Raw genomic sequence first — 15,599 nt, 5'->3', positions numbered from 1 at the left:
GATCAAAATTTCGTTTGTCATACCTCTGTCCGTCTGATTCTGAATACATTTCTGTTTGACATACCTTTGTATGATTAACTCTGATTGCGAATCTGTCTGACACGCCTCTGTATGTCTGACTCTGGATATGAATCCGTCTGATATGCCTCTGTACGTCTGATTCTGATTTTGAATCTGTCTGATGCCTCTCTGTACGCCTGACTCCGATCTCAGATTGGTCTGACATACTTCTGTACATCTAACTTCGACTACGAATCTGTCCGCCATGGTTTAGTACGTTTGCCTCCGATTACGAATCTGTCTGATATTCTTCTACGCGTCCGGTCCTAGTTCTGAATCAACTGGTATGAAGTGTCTGGTATGAAGAGGGATTACGATAATGTGGTAGGGAACTCAGCAGTGTAACAAGAAATGATATTGACTATGATGTCTGGAAAGCGTTCGTCTATTACAAGAATATAGCTTATAGTTCGATGATTATGTGGGGTATGAGAAAATATATTATGAAGGCATTTGAATCAGTGATGTGAAAAATTACCCCATAATGTTGGTGAAGAAGCCATGTCGGAAGGTCAACAAAGGACAACTATAAAGAGAATCCTCCCGAAGTAGTATGACGCCCCATAAGGTTGATTTAACATTCGAGGACGAATGTTTTTAAAGGGGGGGAGGATGTTACATCCGACATTTTTGCTTATTCGAAAATTCAAGGTAAATTGACTTGCAATGAATAAGGCCACAATTGGACCTTACTTGGCATGAATGTGTAGGTAATGAATACAATGGTGTGGAATTACGAAAGGTGGCCAAGGGCAAAATTTGGAATTTTGGAAATTTGCCTTATGGATTGCAATATGTAGCCAACAAGTTGGACTTAAAAAAACATAATAAAACAAGGCCCAAAAGGGGAGGCCCAACCAGCCATGCTATGTAAAAAGAAGAGCCCAGTCCATGATTTAATTAGGTAATATTATATATGGTTATACATATCCATAGAAGGTTCAAGAAAGCAAGAAAAAATCAAGAAAAAGGAACAAGACCATTTTGGGTTTGAGAGGAGAAAAAGAAAGAAAAGAAAGAAAAATTTTGGAGCCTAATCCTTGAGTTTAAAATTCAATTCTTGTGGGAATACTACTAAGTGCAAAGTCCTCTACAACTTGGTACAATTAGTTTGGCAAGAGGACAAGTTTAGTGCCAAGTGAAGAACTTGAAGAAAGGTAAGGATTTTATGCTTTTGATATGTTATGGAAGGTATATGTATGTTGTAGTATGTGTGAATGAATGAAAAACATGGAAATTTTGTGTGTTGAAAAATATGCTTGTTGGCCGAATACATGTACATGTATTACATGTCTTGGATGATTTGAATTCATGTTGTAATTTAGTTGTAGTATGGTGGAAATTGTATTAGAAATGGAAGTGGAATGAATTAGTGAAAATTGAAGAATGTAGGAGGTGGCCGTGTGGTATTGTTATGTGTTGATGGAGTATGAATTTGATCTTGTTTGTATGTTAAGTATGTTATGGTGAAGTGAAAGGAAAGACAACAATCTTTATTGTCTTGGAAAAATGGTTATCAAGTTATTGTAGGAAAGTATGCAACTTTGTTATGATTTATGTAAAAATGGAAATGAATGTATCAAGAGGCAAATTATGATTATTGTTGATGAATTTGGAAGATGGAAATGTATAATGAACTTGTATGTTGAAGGTTAGGAAATATTGGAAAAGTAGTGGCTTAATGGAGAGTTTGAATGTTTGCATATCTTATGTATATTGTGTGAAAATGGTATGATATGCCTTCGACGTATGTTGTAATGATTTTGATGGTTGATGAATATGAAAATGATAAGTTTGGTTTGGAAATGTAAGTTTGAAACGAAAGATGTTTCGTTATGTCGAAAGATGGCTAGTGATGCCATAGTGTATGTTTTAATGGCTATTGTTGTTTTGATGTTATTCTGGGTTGTTGTGTTGATGAATTGAGCCGAGCTAAGTCTCGGGGATGTCGTATATACAGAGGAAATGCTGCCGAAATTTCGGCAGGCAAGTATGTGTTAAGTTGGAATATTGAAAGTTTGAAACTAACAAATGGTAAACTTGACCATTTCCAGATTTTGGACGAAATTTGGATTGACGCCAAGCGAGCGTAAGGCGCTATCGAGGTATGTGAAGCATTTCCCTTTGTTCCTAGGCATGTTCTGGATGTGATAGGCTCGGCCGCGAGCCTTAAGTACGACTCCGTCCCCCGGAATTCGAGACGGAAAACCGCTCCAATTCCTTCAATCCAATTGAAGCTATTTTCTTACAAATTGCCTTTAAAGTGAATTTTTGTACAAAACTTCCCTAAACGGAGTCAGAACACTTCCAGATGATTTTGGATGACCTTATAAGGTCTACTATCGGTAATTGACCTATGTTGCCTCGAGTTGATCCGAGCCGGGCCCACGAGGCCCGATACCTTCTGTATGACCTTAATTACTTTAGTTTTGCCCGATTTTCTCAGAAAACACCTGGACTACTATTCTGATCACGATACGACTGTTTTTATACAAATCTTACAAAATAGTTTTTGACATTTGGAAATCTGGTTCTGGTTATAATCTGTTGTGTCTCCCCAAGTGACGTGTAGGCACGTACCTTGAAAACTATCCGAATACTTGGTTCGATCGGCCAGTTGGCCTACTTCTGTTCTGTTGAGTCTGTATGACGATCTGTATGTATGTGGTTCCTCATTAATCAGTTCGTGCACATGCTATGATTCCTTTCACCGGATCCCGAGCCGGTACGTATATCGTGCAGTGGGCCGCCGAGCCCCATATGTGAATTCTGAAGTATGATGTGTCCGGTTTCGGGGTACCGTGTTATATGTCCGTCCCCGGTTACCGAGGATATATTACGAAGTATGATGAGTCCGGGCTCGGGGTGCTGTGTTATCTGTCCGCCCCCGGGTGTCGTGGTTATGTTATGATGTGTGATGGAGATCGGAGAAGAATTTTTGATATCTGACGTGTTGTGGTGCCAATGGTAGGAGTAGCGACCACGTTCCTGCACCCTACGTGTGATTCTTTCTGTCTGTATGACTTATGCTTCTGTATGTCCGTCTGGATTATCTGTCCGACTGGTTATGATTCTGTATGTCCGTCCGGATTATCTGTCCGACTGGTTATGCTTCTGTATGTCCGTCCGGATTATCTGTCCAACCGGTTACGATTCCGTTTGTCCGTCTGGATTATCTGGCCGACGGGTTCCGATTCTGTACGTCCGTATGAATTCTGATTCTGTCCGTCTGGACTATGATTCTGTCCGTTTGTCGGGACTATGACTCTGTCCGTCCGGCTTATGAGCCTGTCTAGTATATTTATGTGCTTCCGGTCCAGATCATGATTATGTTTGATATATTTCTGCTTTACATACTCGGTACATTTTTCGTACTGACCCCCGGTTCTTCGGGGGCTGCGTTACATGCCCGCAGGTACAGGCGCACTTGGTGATACGCCGCCAGTCTAGGGCTCGGATTCTGCTATTCTGAAGAGCTCCTTCGATCCGGAGCAAATACTTTTGGTATATATCTTCTGTTATCTGTAGACTCTGTATGTATGGTATTTTGGGGTACGGCGGGGCCCTGTCCCGTCATATGATTCTGTATGTCTGTAGAGGCCTGTAGATAGATGTGTGGGTTACGGGTTTCGTCTGTATGTTAGCCTTATCGGCTTATCTGTAAATGTCTGCATGTTCAGGTATATACATATATATGTTTGCGCGCGTGCCGTATCTGTATCGGCCTACTTCTGTAACATCTGTTTTAAAAAACAAAATCTGTATGATACGAAATTCGGTCAGGTAGGTATGTACGGGTACCCAGTTAGGGTACCAGTCGCGGCCCACGGGGTTGGGTCGTGACATGGAGGTCTTCATATTGGCGCCTTTTCACCTCCATGTCCAGGAATTAAACAGATGGGTTATGAATATCAACTCCCACATTGCCTGGATCGATTAAACAAACTCCTAGGCTAGCTAGCTGGTGGAGCTCACGAACTAATTCTTTCTTCTCTGGCTGAACATCACATAGACTACCCATGGACTTGTGGCTAAGAGCATCAGCCACCACATTTGCTTTTCTTGGATGATATAGTATACTCACATTATACTTTCAATAACTCCAACCATCACTTCTGCCTAAGATTCAACTCCTTTTGCTTGAAAATATAATGGAGGCTCTTATGGTCCGTACAAATATCAACATGAATGCCATACAACTAATGTCTCCATATCTTTAAAGCATAAATAACCACCGCTAATTCCAGATCGTGGGTTGGGTAGTTCTTCTCATGTTTTCTCAACTGTCTAGAGGCATAGGCTATAACCTTCCCGCGCTGCATCAACACGCAGCCCAATCCGACACCGGAGGCATCACAATACACAACATAACCCTCTGATCCTTCTGGAAGTGTCAGGACTGGGCTGAAGTCAATCTATCTTTCAATTCTTGGAAGCTACGCTCACAAGCATCGGTCCATTGAAATTTTGCCGATTTCTGCGTTAACTTCGTTAAAGGTGCTGAAATAGACGAAAACCCTTCCACAAATCTTCTGTAGTAACCTGCCAATCCCAGAAAGATTCGAACCTCTGTAGGCGTTGTAGGCCTTGGCCAAGTCTTCACAGCCTCAATTTCTTGAGTGTCTATGCGGATACCATCAGCTGAGATAACATGGCCCAACAAAGTCACAGAATTCAACCAGAACTCATAGTTTGAAATTTTTTCATATAATTCTCGAGTCCAAAGGATTCCAATGACAATACGCAAGTGATCTGCATGCTCCGTTTCTGACCGAGAATAGACCAGAATGTCATTGATGAATACAATCACAAATAGATCTAGAAAGGGCCGAATACTTTATTCATCAAGTTTATAAACACTGTCGGAGTGTTAGTCAAACCAAACGACATAACCCGAAATTCATAATGACCGTATCTAGTTCTAAAAGTCATTTTCGGAATGTCTTCCTCCGTGACTCTCACTTGGTAATACCCCGATCTCAGGTCAATCTTTGAAAACCACTTGGCACCTTGCAATTGATCAAACAAATCGTCGATTCTCGGAAGTGGATATTTATTCTTGATTGTCACCTCGTTCAACTGTCTATAATCACTGCATATTCGTAGGGAGCCATCTTTCTTTCTCACAAACAAGACAGACGCTCCCCATGGTGATGAATTGGGTCTAATAAATTCCTTCTCGAGCAAATCTTTCAATTGTGCCTTTAGCTCTTTCAATTCTGCAGGAGCCATTCTGTAAGGAGGAATAGATATAGGTTCGGTGTCCGGCAGCACATCAATAGTAAAATTAATTTCCTGTTCCGGTGGAAGACCTGGAAGTTCATCTGGAAATACATCCAGAAACTCATTTACTACCGGGACGGATTGAAAGGTTGGCGGCTTTGCTTCGGTGTCACGAACTCAGACCAGATGGTAAATATAACCTTTAGCGATCATCTTCCTTGCTTTAAGGTAGGAAATAAACCTGCCCCTAGGAGTCGCTGTATTGCCCTTCCATTCAAGCACTGCTTCTCCTGGAAATTGGAATTGGACCATTTTTGTTCTGCAATCCACATTAGCGTAACAAGAGGCCAACCAATCCATGCCCATAATCACATAAAAAACTAACATTTCCAGCTCAATCAAATCAGCTCTAGTCTGATGATCACATACCACAATCACACAATTCCTATACACTTTTCTAGCTATTACAGGGTCACCAGCAGGAGTGGATACCTCAAAAGGTATTATTGGCTCAAGTTTCACCCCAATACGACCGACAACATAGGGAGTAATATACGACAAGGTAGAACCTAGATCAATCAATGAATAGACATCATAAGAGAATATAGTCAATATACCTATAACCACATCAGGGGAGGACTCAAGATCTTGGCGTTTGGCTAGAGCATAAATATGGGGCTTGGGGCCACTTGAACTAGACGCTGCCCTCTGCCCTTAACACGACTTACTGAAATCTAAGGAGTCTGCCTTACAGGGTGCACAGCCGAAGAAGAACCTGTTGTTGATCCCGTAGGCCGAGCCCCAACTCTACCGCCCATCGATGGACAATCACGCATCATATGCCCAACCTGACCTGTCACGACCCGTCTAGGGGGCCGCGACGAGCGCTCGGTGCTAGCCCACCCGGGCACCCCTTGGCTTACACTTATACTTACATCTAGGTGAGCCACATAATTAAACATACATTTCTACTCATCATCCATGCTAGCCCCATTGGACGACAATGCTTTTATATCATCATTGGCATTTATGCCACATCGATGTACATGAGCCGACAAGGCTACCAAAATGATATACATAATAAAGGCCGACAAGGCCAGACATATCTAACCATATACACATGTCTACGAGCCTCTAAGGAGAGTATACCATATCACATAAGCGGGACAGGACCCCGCTATGCCCATAATTATGTACACAAAAGAATAAGTACCCAAAAGCTATAGCTCCGAATGAAGTGGAGCTCTGTTATGTAGTCTCTGAGAAATGTGGCTATGGATCAAGCCTGTCTTCCTGCGCACCTGTGGGCATGACGCAGCATCCACAAACAAAAGGACGTCAGTACGAAGAATGTACTGATTATGTAAAGCATGATCAATATCAATAAAGAAGCATAATAAGCAACATAATAAATAGCACAAGATGGGAGACGGTGTTATCATCGTCATAGGCACTTACTTGCCTTACATAAGATTTTTCCGTTTCTAATGCGTATTTACGTACATGCATCCATATCCGTATCCGTTCCATATCTGTACTCATATTCGTATACATACCCTTATTCACATTCATATACATAATCATATCATATACATAGCATACCCGACTATGCCGGATCGGTGTTTCACACATACTTATCCAACCAAGGCTCAAGGTTACTCATACCTGGCCCTACCAAGGCGTCAGGGTTACATCTACCTGGCCCTACCAAGGCATCAGGGTTATCCGTACTATCTGCAGAAGTGTGTGCGCGTTACGTAATCATATACATACTTACTTACATATCTTACCCGGCCTCATAAGCTCGGGGTTCCATAATAGTCATACATAGATACACATACATAATAGCTCATAAGCATCTTTACTATTTACATCATTTTCATAATCGTCATCAACATCATTATACTATTATCGTCATTCATCACATTTAGCTTTATAGGCTTACTCGTCATACGAGGGATTTAGTACAATCGTAGCGTATCAAGAATCGTGAGCTTACTAGCTCGGAAGATCAAATCATTTGAAGGATATCATAGTCTCATAGAAGATTTAGATATTTGGCCAAAGAACCATGCCTTATGAAAGAAGGGTTAACCTTACATACCTTTTTCGTTCACTATTTTTACACTTGCGCGTTCTCCTCCAATGCTAGCGTTTCCACCTTCATTAAAGTCATACTATCGTTAGAATCGATAGCTAGCATATATGACTTAAACTAGAGAAAATCGGACAGCATCTCCTTTATTTATACGACATTCCTCCATAACGTATATCAACTGCCAAACGTCAATAATACATTCACAATACCATAGCAATAGTCATTATTCATCCGCATTATCCACATTTCTTAATTTGCTTTCAATTACTCATATCCATCGCTATAACACACGACTAAGCCCATTCACTTACATTGCTCATCTCATGTTCTCAACATCATTTATAACATATTTACATCACAATACATCAAGACTCGTAACTCAATTCAAACTATTTCTCAAAATGACACTATTCCACATTCATGACCCATTTTGCCGTACCTTTCTACAATCCAAGTATTTCAACTCTTAAATACCTTAAACACATAGAAATATCATAAATCTTACCTTAGATGTTGTAGGAACAAGCCTGGGTTGATAATACTCCACTTGAGCAAAACCCTAGTTTTATCTCCAATGAGATTTCTTGACTTGAATGATCTTTGATGGTTTTTCTTACACATGATTCACTTGGTTTATGTTGTTGATCACTAATAACTCTTGAATCCTTATGGAATAAATGTAGAGAGATGTTTTAGAGAGAAGGGGTGTCATGTGGAAATGAAATAATAAACTTGGTCCCCTTTTTAATAACCCAAAATCTGATCTGAAATGAACAGTCGTCGAAAGTGCACAATGGTCGTAAAACCAGTTTACGTTCCGTATTTCATGGTCGTATTTAAGCATAACAGAACCGGAAAGGTATGCTGGAGTCATGCTGATTTACGATCACGGTTTACGGGCCGTATTTCGATTTACGGTCCGTATTCCAAGTCGTATTTAACCATTTGATCATTTGGCAGAAAGTTGAAGTTTTGGAAGTTGAAATATGACATGGCAGTTTACGGGCCGTATATCACTTTACGGTCCGTATTTCATTTTACGTTCAACTGGCCAAAGTGCAAATCTGCAACTTTCCACATTTTTAGAATCTATAGTTAGTCATCATGGAGCATAACCTATCTCTTATTGCGATTGCCTTTGGAATCTTACTCAGGGTCATCAATGTCATCTCATACTCATGGAAATATCGTATACTTTTACTCCTCACTAGTTCATTCACTTGCGTACCAACGAAAAAAATTTCGAGGTGTAAGATTCTCCCCCCTTAAGAACATTCGTCCTCGAATGTTAAAGTCTTCGGTGATTCTATAAAATTTTTGCCAGTCTCCCCTATAATATGGCACTACCATCCTGTCACAACAACCCACAATAACAATGCCTCACAGGGCCACAACATAATAGCAATAGAATTTGGCCACACGCGACCCAAAAGCATAAAAGGAAAACCTACATACCTTAATATCTTGACGTCTCATTTTGGATCTCTTCCAAGGCCTGAAATAAATGTGGGTATCTGGATCGCATACTTTCTTCCGCTTCCCATGTCATTTCTTCTCGTATACTGCTCCTCCATAGAACCTTAACTGAGGCCACCTCTTTGTTTCTAAGCCTCCGTACTTGCCTATCTAGTATGGCAATGGGTACCTCTTCATAACTCAACTTTTCTGTCACTTGCACATCCCTTATTGGCACGATCATAGTAGGATCTCCGACCCATTTCCGAAGCATCGAAACATGAAAAACTGGATAGACTGACTCCAAATCCGGAGGTAAATCTAGCTCATATGACACTTTGCCTATCTTCGGCACAATCTCATAAGGTCCAATGTATCGGGGACTAAGCTTCCCCTTTTTGCCAAATCTCATAACGCCCTTCATTGGCGACACTTTCAAAAATACCCAATCTTTCACTTGAAACTCTAAGTCTCTTCGACGATTATCCGCATAGGACTTTTGACGACTTTGGGCTGCTAACAACCGATCTTGTATGAGCTTGACTTTCTCGATGGCTTGCTGGACCAAGTCTGGCCCTATCAATTTAGTCTCTCCTGTTTCAAACCACCCAATTGGGGATCTACACTTTCGCCCATATAAAGCTTCATACGGTGCCATTTGAATGCTAGAATGATAATTGTTATTGTAAGCAAACTCAATGAGTGGCAAATGGTCATCCCAATTTCCTCCAAAATCTATCATACATGCCCGCAACATATCTTCAAGAGTCTGAATGGTACGCTCAGCTTGCCCATCGGTCTGCGGGTGAAATGCCGTGCTAAGGCTCACTTGGGTCCCTAGACCCTCTTGGAAAGTCTTCCAAAAATTGGCTGTCAACTGAGTCCCTCTATCTGAGATAATAGATACTGGAACACCATGGAGTCTCACTATCTCTTTAAGATAAAGCTTTGCATAATCTTCTGCCACATACATCGTTCTGACTGGTAAGAAATGAGCTGACTTGGTGAGTTTATCCACAATCACCCATATAGAATCATACTTGCGTCGAGAACGGGGTAGGCCTGAAATGAAGTCCATGTTAATCACTTCCCACTTCCAAGTTAGGATCTCTATAGCTTGTAACAATCCACCTGGCTTTTGATGCTCGATTTTCACTTGTTGACAATTAGGACATTGAGCTACGAATTCCGCTATATCTTTCTTCATTCCATTCCACCAATATATAGACTTAAGGTCATGATACATTTTCGTCGCACCGGGGTGAACAGAGTAACGGGAACAATGAGCTTCTCTCAATATCTGGTGGCGTAAGCCTGCCACATCAGGAACGCATAATCTGCCTCGGCATCGGAGAACTCCGTCTCCTGAAATATCAAATGATGACTCCTCTTTCTGAGGGAGTGTATTTCTGTACTGCATCAGCATGGGATCTTCGTATTGCCGCTCTTTCACTTCTGTTACTAGCGACGAGACTGCTGAATTTTGGACAGTAGTTCCCTTGCTACCCGTGTCCACTACTCGAATTCGTAGGCTAGCTAACTGCTGGAGCTTACGGGCCATTCCCCTCTTTTCTGGTCGAATATCACACAAACTTCCCATAGATCTACGACTAAGAGCATCAGCCAACACATTCGCCTTTCCAGGATGATACAAGATATCGACATCGTAATCTTTTAGCAATTCTAACCATCGTCGTTGCCGCAAATTCAGGTCTTTCTGTCGGAAGATATACTGAAGACTCTTATGATATGTATAAATATCCACATGGACGCCATATAAATAATGTCTCCATATCTTCAATGCATAAACCACTGCGGCTAATTCTAGATCATGGGTTGGGTAATTCTGCTCATGTTTCCGCAATTGTCTTGAAGCATACGCAATCACTTTACCGTGTTGCACCAATACACAGCCTAGCCCAACACCTGAAGCATCGCAATAAACAACATATCCTTCCAATCCCTCTGGAAGTGTCAATACTGGGGCAGAAGTCAATCTACTTTTCAATTCTTGGAAGGTACGTTCACAAGCATCTGTCCATTGAAACTTTGCCAATTTTTGAGTCAACTTTGTGAGTGGTGGAGAAATAGAAGAAAAACCTTCAATGAATCTCCTGTAATAACCTGCTAAGCCCAGAAAGCTACGAACCTCCGTAGGAGTTGTGGGCCTTGGCCAAGTTTTCACGGCCTCAATCTTCTGACTGTCTACTCGAATACCATCGGCTGCAACAATATGCCCCAGAAATGCCACTGAGTTCAACCAAAACTCACATTTGGAAAACTTTGCAAACAATTCTCGAGCTCAAAGAACTCCGAGGATAGTACGCAAATGATCTGCATGTTCTGCCTCGGATCTAGAATACACCAAAATGTCGTCGATGAATACGATCACGAATGAATCCAGAAAGGGCCTGAAAACATTGTTCATCAAATCCATAAACACTGCCGGTGCATTAGTCAGCCCAAATGACATTACCCGGAACTCAAAATGACCATATCTTGTTCTGAAAGCTGTCTTAGGTATATCTTTCTCCCTAACTCTTACTTGGTGATATCCGGATCTCAAATCTATCTTCAAAAACCATTTGGCGCCTTGCAATTGATCAAATAAGTCATCAATCCTCGGGAGAGGATATTTATTCTTAATCGTCACCTTATTCAATTGCCGATAATCAATGCACATTCTCAAGGAGCCATCTTTCTTTTGGACGAACAATACGGGTGCTCCCCATGGGGATGAACTAGGCCTAATAAAGCCTTTCTCAAGCAAGTCTTTCAATTGCTCCTTTAACTCTTTCAATTCTGTGGGAGCCATTCTACAGGGAGGAATAGATATACGTTTCGTGCTTGGCAACACATCGATGGCAAAATCAATCTCCCGCTCGGGAGGAAGACCTGGAAGTTCTTCCGGGAACACATTCGAAAATTCATTTACTACAGGAACTGACTGAAAAGTCGGCGATTCAGCTTCTACATCTTGAACCCGGACTAGATGGTAGATGCACCCTTTCGTGATCATTTTCCTTGCCTTTAGATAGGAAATAAACCTACCTTTTGGTGTCGCCGTATTCCCTTTCCATTCTAAGACGGGTTCTCCCGGAAATTGGAAACGAACCATTTTCATTCTACAATCAACATTGGCATAACAAGAAGCCAACCAATCCATGCCCATAATAACATCAAAATCCACCATTTCTAACTCATGCAAGTCGATCATAGTACGACGATCACAAATCACAATTACACAATTTCTATATACTCGGCTAGCTACTACCGATTCACTAACGGGTGTAAACACCTCAAAAGGTTTAATCGACTCCGGCTTGACTCTAAATCAACCCGCAATATATGGAGTAACATATGACAATGTGGAGCCCGAATCAATCAAAGCATAAACACGGTGCTGAGGACCGCTAGAACTGGGAACTCTCTCTCTGCCTCTACCATGGCCGACTGGCGCATGTGAACCTGGCCCCATAGGGCGTACAGATGCTGAAGATCCGGCTACCGACCCTGAAGGCTGGGTCCTACCTCTACCATGAACTGAGGGGTAGTCACGCATAATATGGCCTGGTCGACCACATGAATAGCAAACATCTGAACCTATTCGGCATCGACCCCAATGCAGCTTCCCACACTGGGAATATCGTGGTGCGGGTGGCCTTGCCTGACCTGAATCATCTCTAAACTGAGACCCCGAATAACTCTGACTCGGCCCGGAACGAGTAGATCTATCGAATCTCTGGCCGGAAAACCATGGAGGTGCACTAGTCATAGAATAGCCCGAGTGCCTGGAAAACTGCTGCATGTGCCCGTCCCTGAATTCACTCACCGGACCTGAAGATCTGGCCCCCTTGCTATGGCTTCTATCCTTCTCGCATTCACTTCTCTGCTGTTGTAAACTTTCTTCTAGGTTCTGAGCATGAGCCTGAATGCGTGCAATGTCCATATTGTCCTGAAGGGACGCAGTCAAACACCTAACCATCAAATGTGGCCCTAGGCCTTTAACAAATTGGTGCACCCGGTCACCCATGTCCGCTACCATGGTCGAAGCATACCTAGCCAAAGAATTGAAGCGGAGACTATACTCTAGAGCACTCATGCTACCTTGCCTCAAATTTAAGAACTTATCGGCTCTAGCTCGCCGAACTTCTGGAGGCATATAGTGTCGGAGGAAAGCATCAACAAACTCTTTCCATACCGGGGGAGGTGCATTGGCTCCCCGTGAAGCCATCCAAACTATGTACCATTGGATCGAGAAATCTTTCAATCTATACGACGCTAACTCCACCGATTCGGTATCCGAAGCATGTATCAATCGAAGCGTCCTCAACATACCATCAATGAAGTCCTGAGAGTCCTCCTCTGGCTTTGACCCAAAGAATTCCAGAGGGTTCAAAGTAATGAAGTCACGGGCTCTTGCACTAACAGCCCTGTCACCTTGCCCCGTACTTTGCCGCCGAGTCTGGGTAGTAACTAACTGAGTAAGCAAGTGTATGGCCTCTTTTACATCTTGGCCCGAAGCATCCGGTGGAGGAGCTGGAGGTGTTGGAGCTGGGGCTAAGGCTCCCTCACACTCCTCTAATATAGGTACTGAACGGGAGGACTGAGATTGAGCCGCACTCTGGGACTCACTTTCCTCTACTACCGGTGGCGGTGCTCTTTCAGCCCACTTTTCTGCCACCGTCTTGCCCTTTTGGGCTGCTGTAGCCTTTCTCTTTACAGGCATTGCTGAAATACACAACACACGATTAAGGAACAAGAATTTCTAATATCATAGCTCTATCGCACGATTCTCATGAAGAAAGAAGGTCATTTATTCCTAAAATGTCTGCAGCTTCTTGTTTATAAGTGTGGCACGCAACACACCCATAACCAAGACTCTACTAGACACGGCTCGTAGACACACCTTAGGACTGAACTGATCTGATACAACTTTTTTCACGACCCGTCTATGGGGCCGCGACGAGCGCCCGGTGCAAGCCCGCCGGGCACCCCTTGGCTTACACTTATACTTACATCTAGGTGAGTCACATAATTAAACATACATTTCAATTCATCATCCATGCTAGCCCAATTGGACGACAATGCTTTTATATCATCATTGGCATTTATGCCACATCCATGTACATGAGCCGACAAGGCTACCAAAATGACATACATAATATAGGCCGACAAGGCCAGACATATCTAACCATATACACATGTCTACGAGCCTCTAAGGAGAATATAACATATCACATAAGTGGGACAGGACCCCGCTATGCCCATAATTATGTACACAAAAGAATAAGTACCCAAAATCTATAACTCCGAATGAAGTGGAGCTCTGCTATGTAGTCTCTGAGAAATGTGGCTATGGATCAAGCCTGTCTTCCTGCGCACCTGCGGGCATGACGTAGCATCCACAAACAAAAGGACATTCGTACGAAGAATGTACTGAGTATGTAAAGCCTAATCAATATGAATATTGAAACATAATAAGCAACATAAGAAATAGCACAAGATGGGAGACGGTGTTATCATCGTCATAGGCACTTACTTGCCTTACATAGGATCTTTCCGTTTCTAATGCGTATTTACGTACATACATCCATATCCTTATCCGTTCCATATCTGTACTCATATTCGTATACATACCCTTATTCACATTCATATACATAATCATATCATATACATAGCATACCCGACCATGTCGGATCGGTGTTTCACACATACTTATCCAACCAAGGCTCAAGGTTACTCATACCTGGCCCTACCAAGGTGTCAGGGTTACATCTACCTGGCCCTACCAAGGCATCAGGGTTACATCTACCTGGCCCTACCAAGGCATCAGGGTTATCCGTACTATCTGCAGAGGTGTGTGCGCGCTATGTAATCATATACATACTTACTTACATATCTTACCCGGCCTCATAAGCTCGGGGTTCCATAATAGTCATACATAGATACACATACATAATAGCTCATAAGCATCTTTACTATTTACATCATTTTCATAATCATCATCAACATCATTATACTATTATCTTCATTCATCACATTTAGCTTTATAGGCTTACTCGTCATACGAGGGATTTAGTACAATCGTAGCGTATCAAGAATCGTGAGCTTACTAGCTCGGAAGATCAAATCATTTGAAGGATATCATAGTCTCATAGAAGATTTAGATATTTGGCCAAAGAACCATGCCTAATGAAAGAAGGGTTAGCCTTACATACCTTTTTCGTTCACTATTTTTACACTTGCGCGTTCTCCTCTAATGCTAGCGTTTCTACCTTCATTAAAGTCATACTATCGTTAGAATCGATAACTAGCATATATGACTAAAACTAGAGAAAATCGGACAACATCTCCTTTATTTATACGACATTCCTCCATAACATATATCAACTCCCAAACGTCAATAATACATTCACAATACCATAGCAATAGTCATTATTCATCCGCATTATCCACATTTCTTAATTATGCTTTCAATTACTCATATCCATGGCTATAACACACGACTAAGACCATTCACGTACATTGCTCATCTTATGTTAACAACATCATTTATAACATATTTACATCACAATACATCAAGACTCGTAACTCAATTCAAACTATTTCTCAAAATGGCACTATTCACATTCGTGACCCATTTTGCCATACCTTTCTACAATCCAAGTATTTCAACTCTTAAATACCTTAAACACATAGAAATATCATAAATCTTACCTTAGATGTTGTAGGAACAAGCCTTGGTTGATAATACTCCACT

Source organism: Lycium barbarum, chromosome 5, assembly GCF_019175385.1.
Source record: "Lycium barbarum isolate Lr01 chromosome 5, ASM1917538v2, whole genome shotgun sequence".
NCBI lineage: Eukaryota > Viridiplantae > Streptophyta > Magnoliopsida > Solanales > Solanaceae > Lycium > Lycium barbarum.
Note: the sequence above shows the minus strand (reverse complement) of the source record.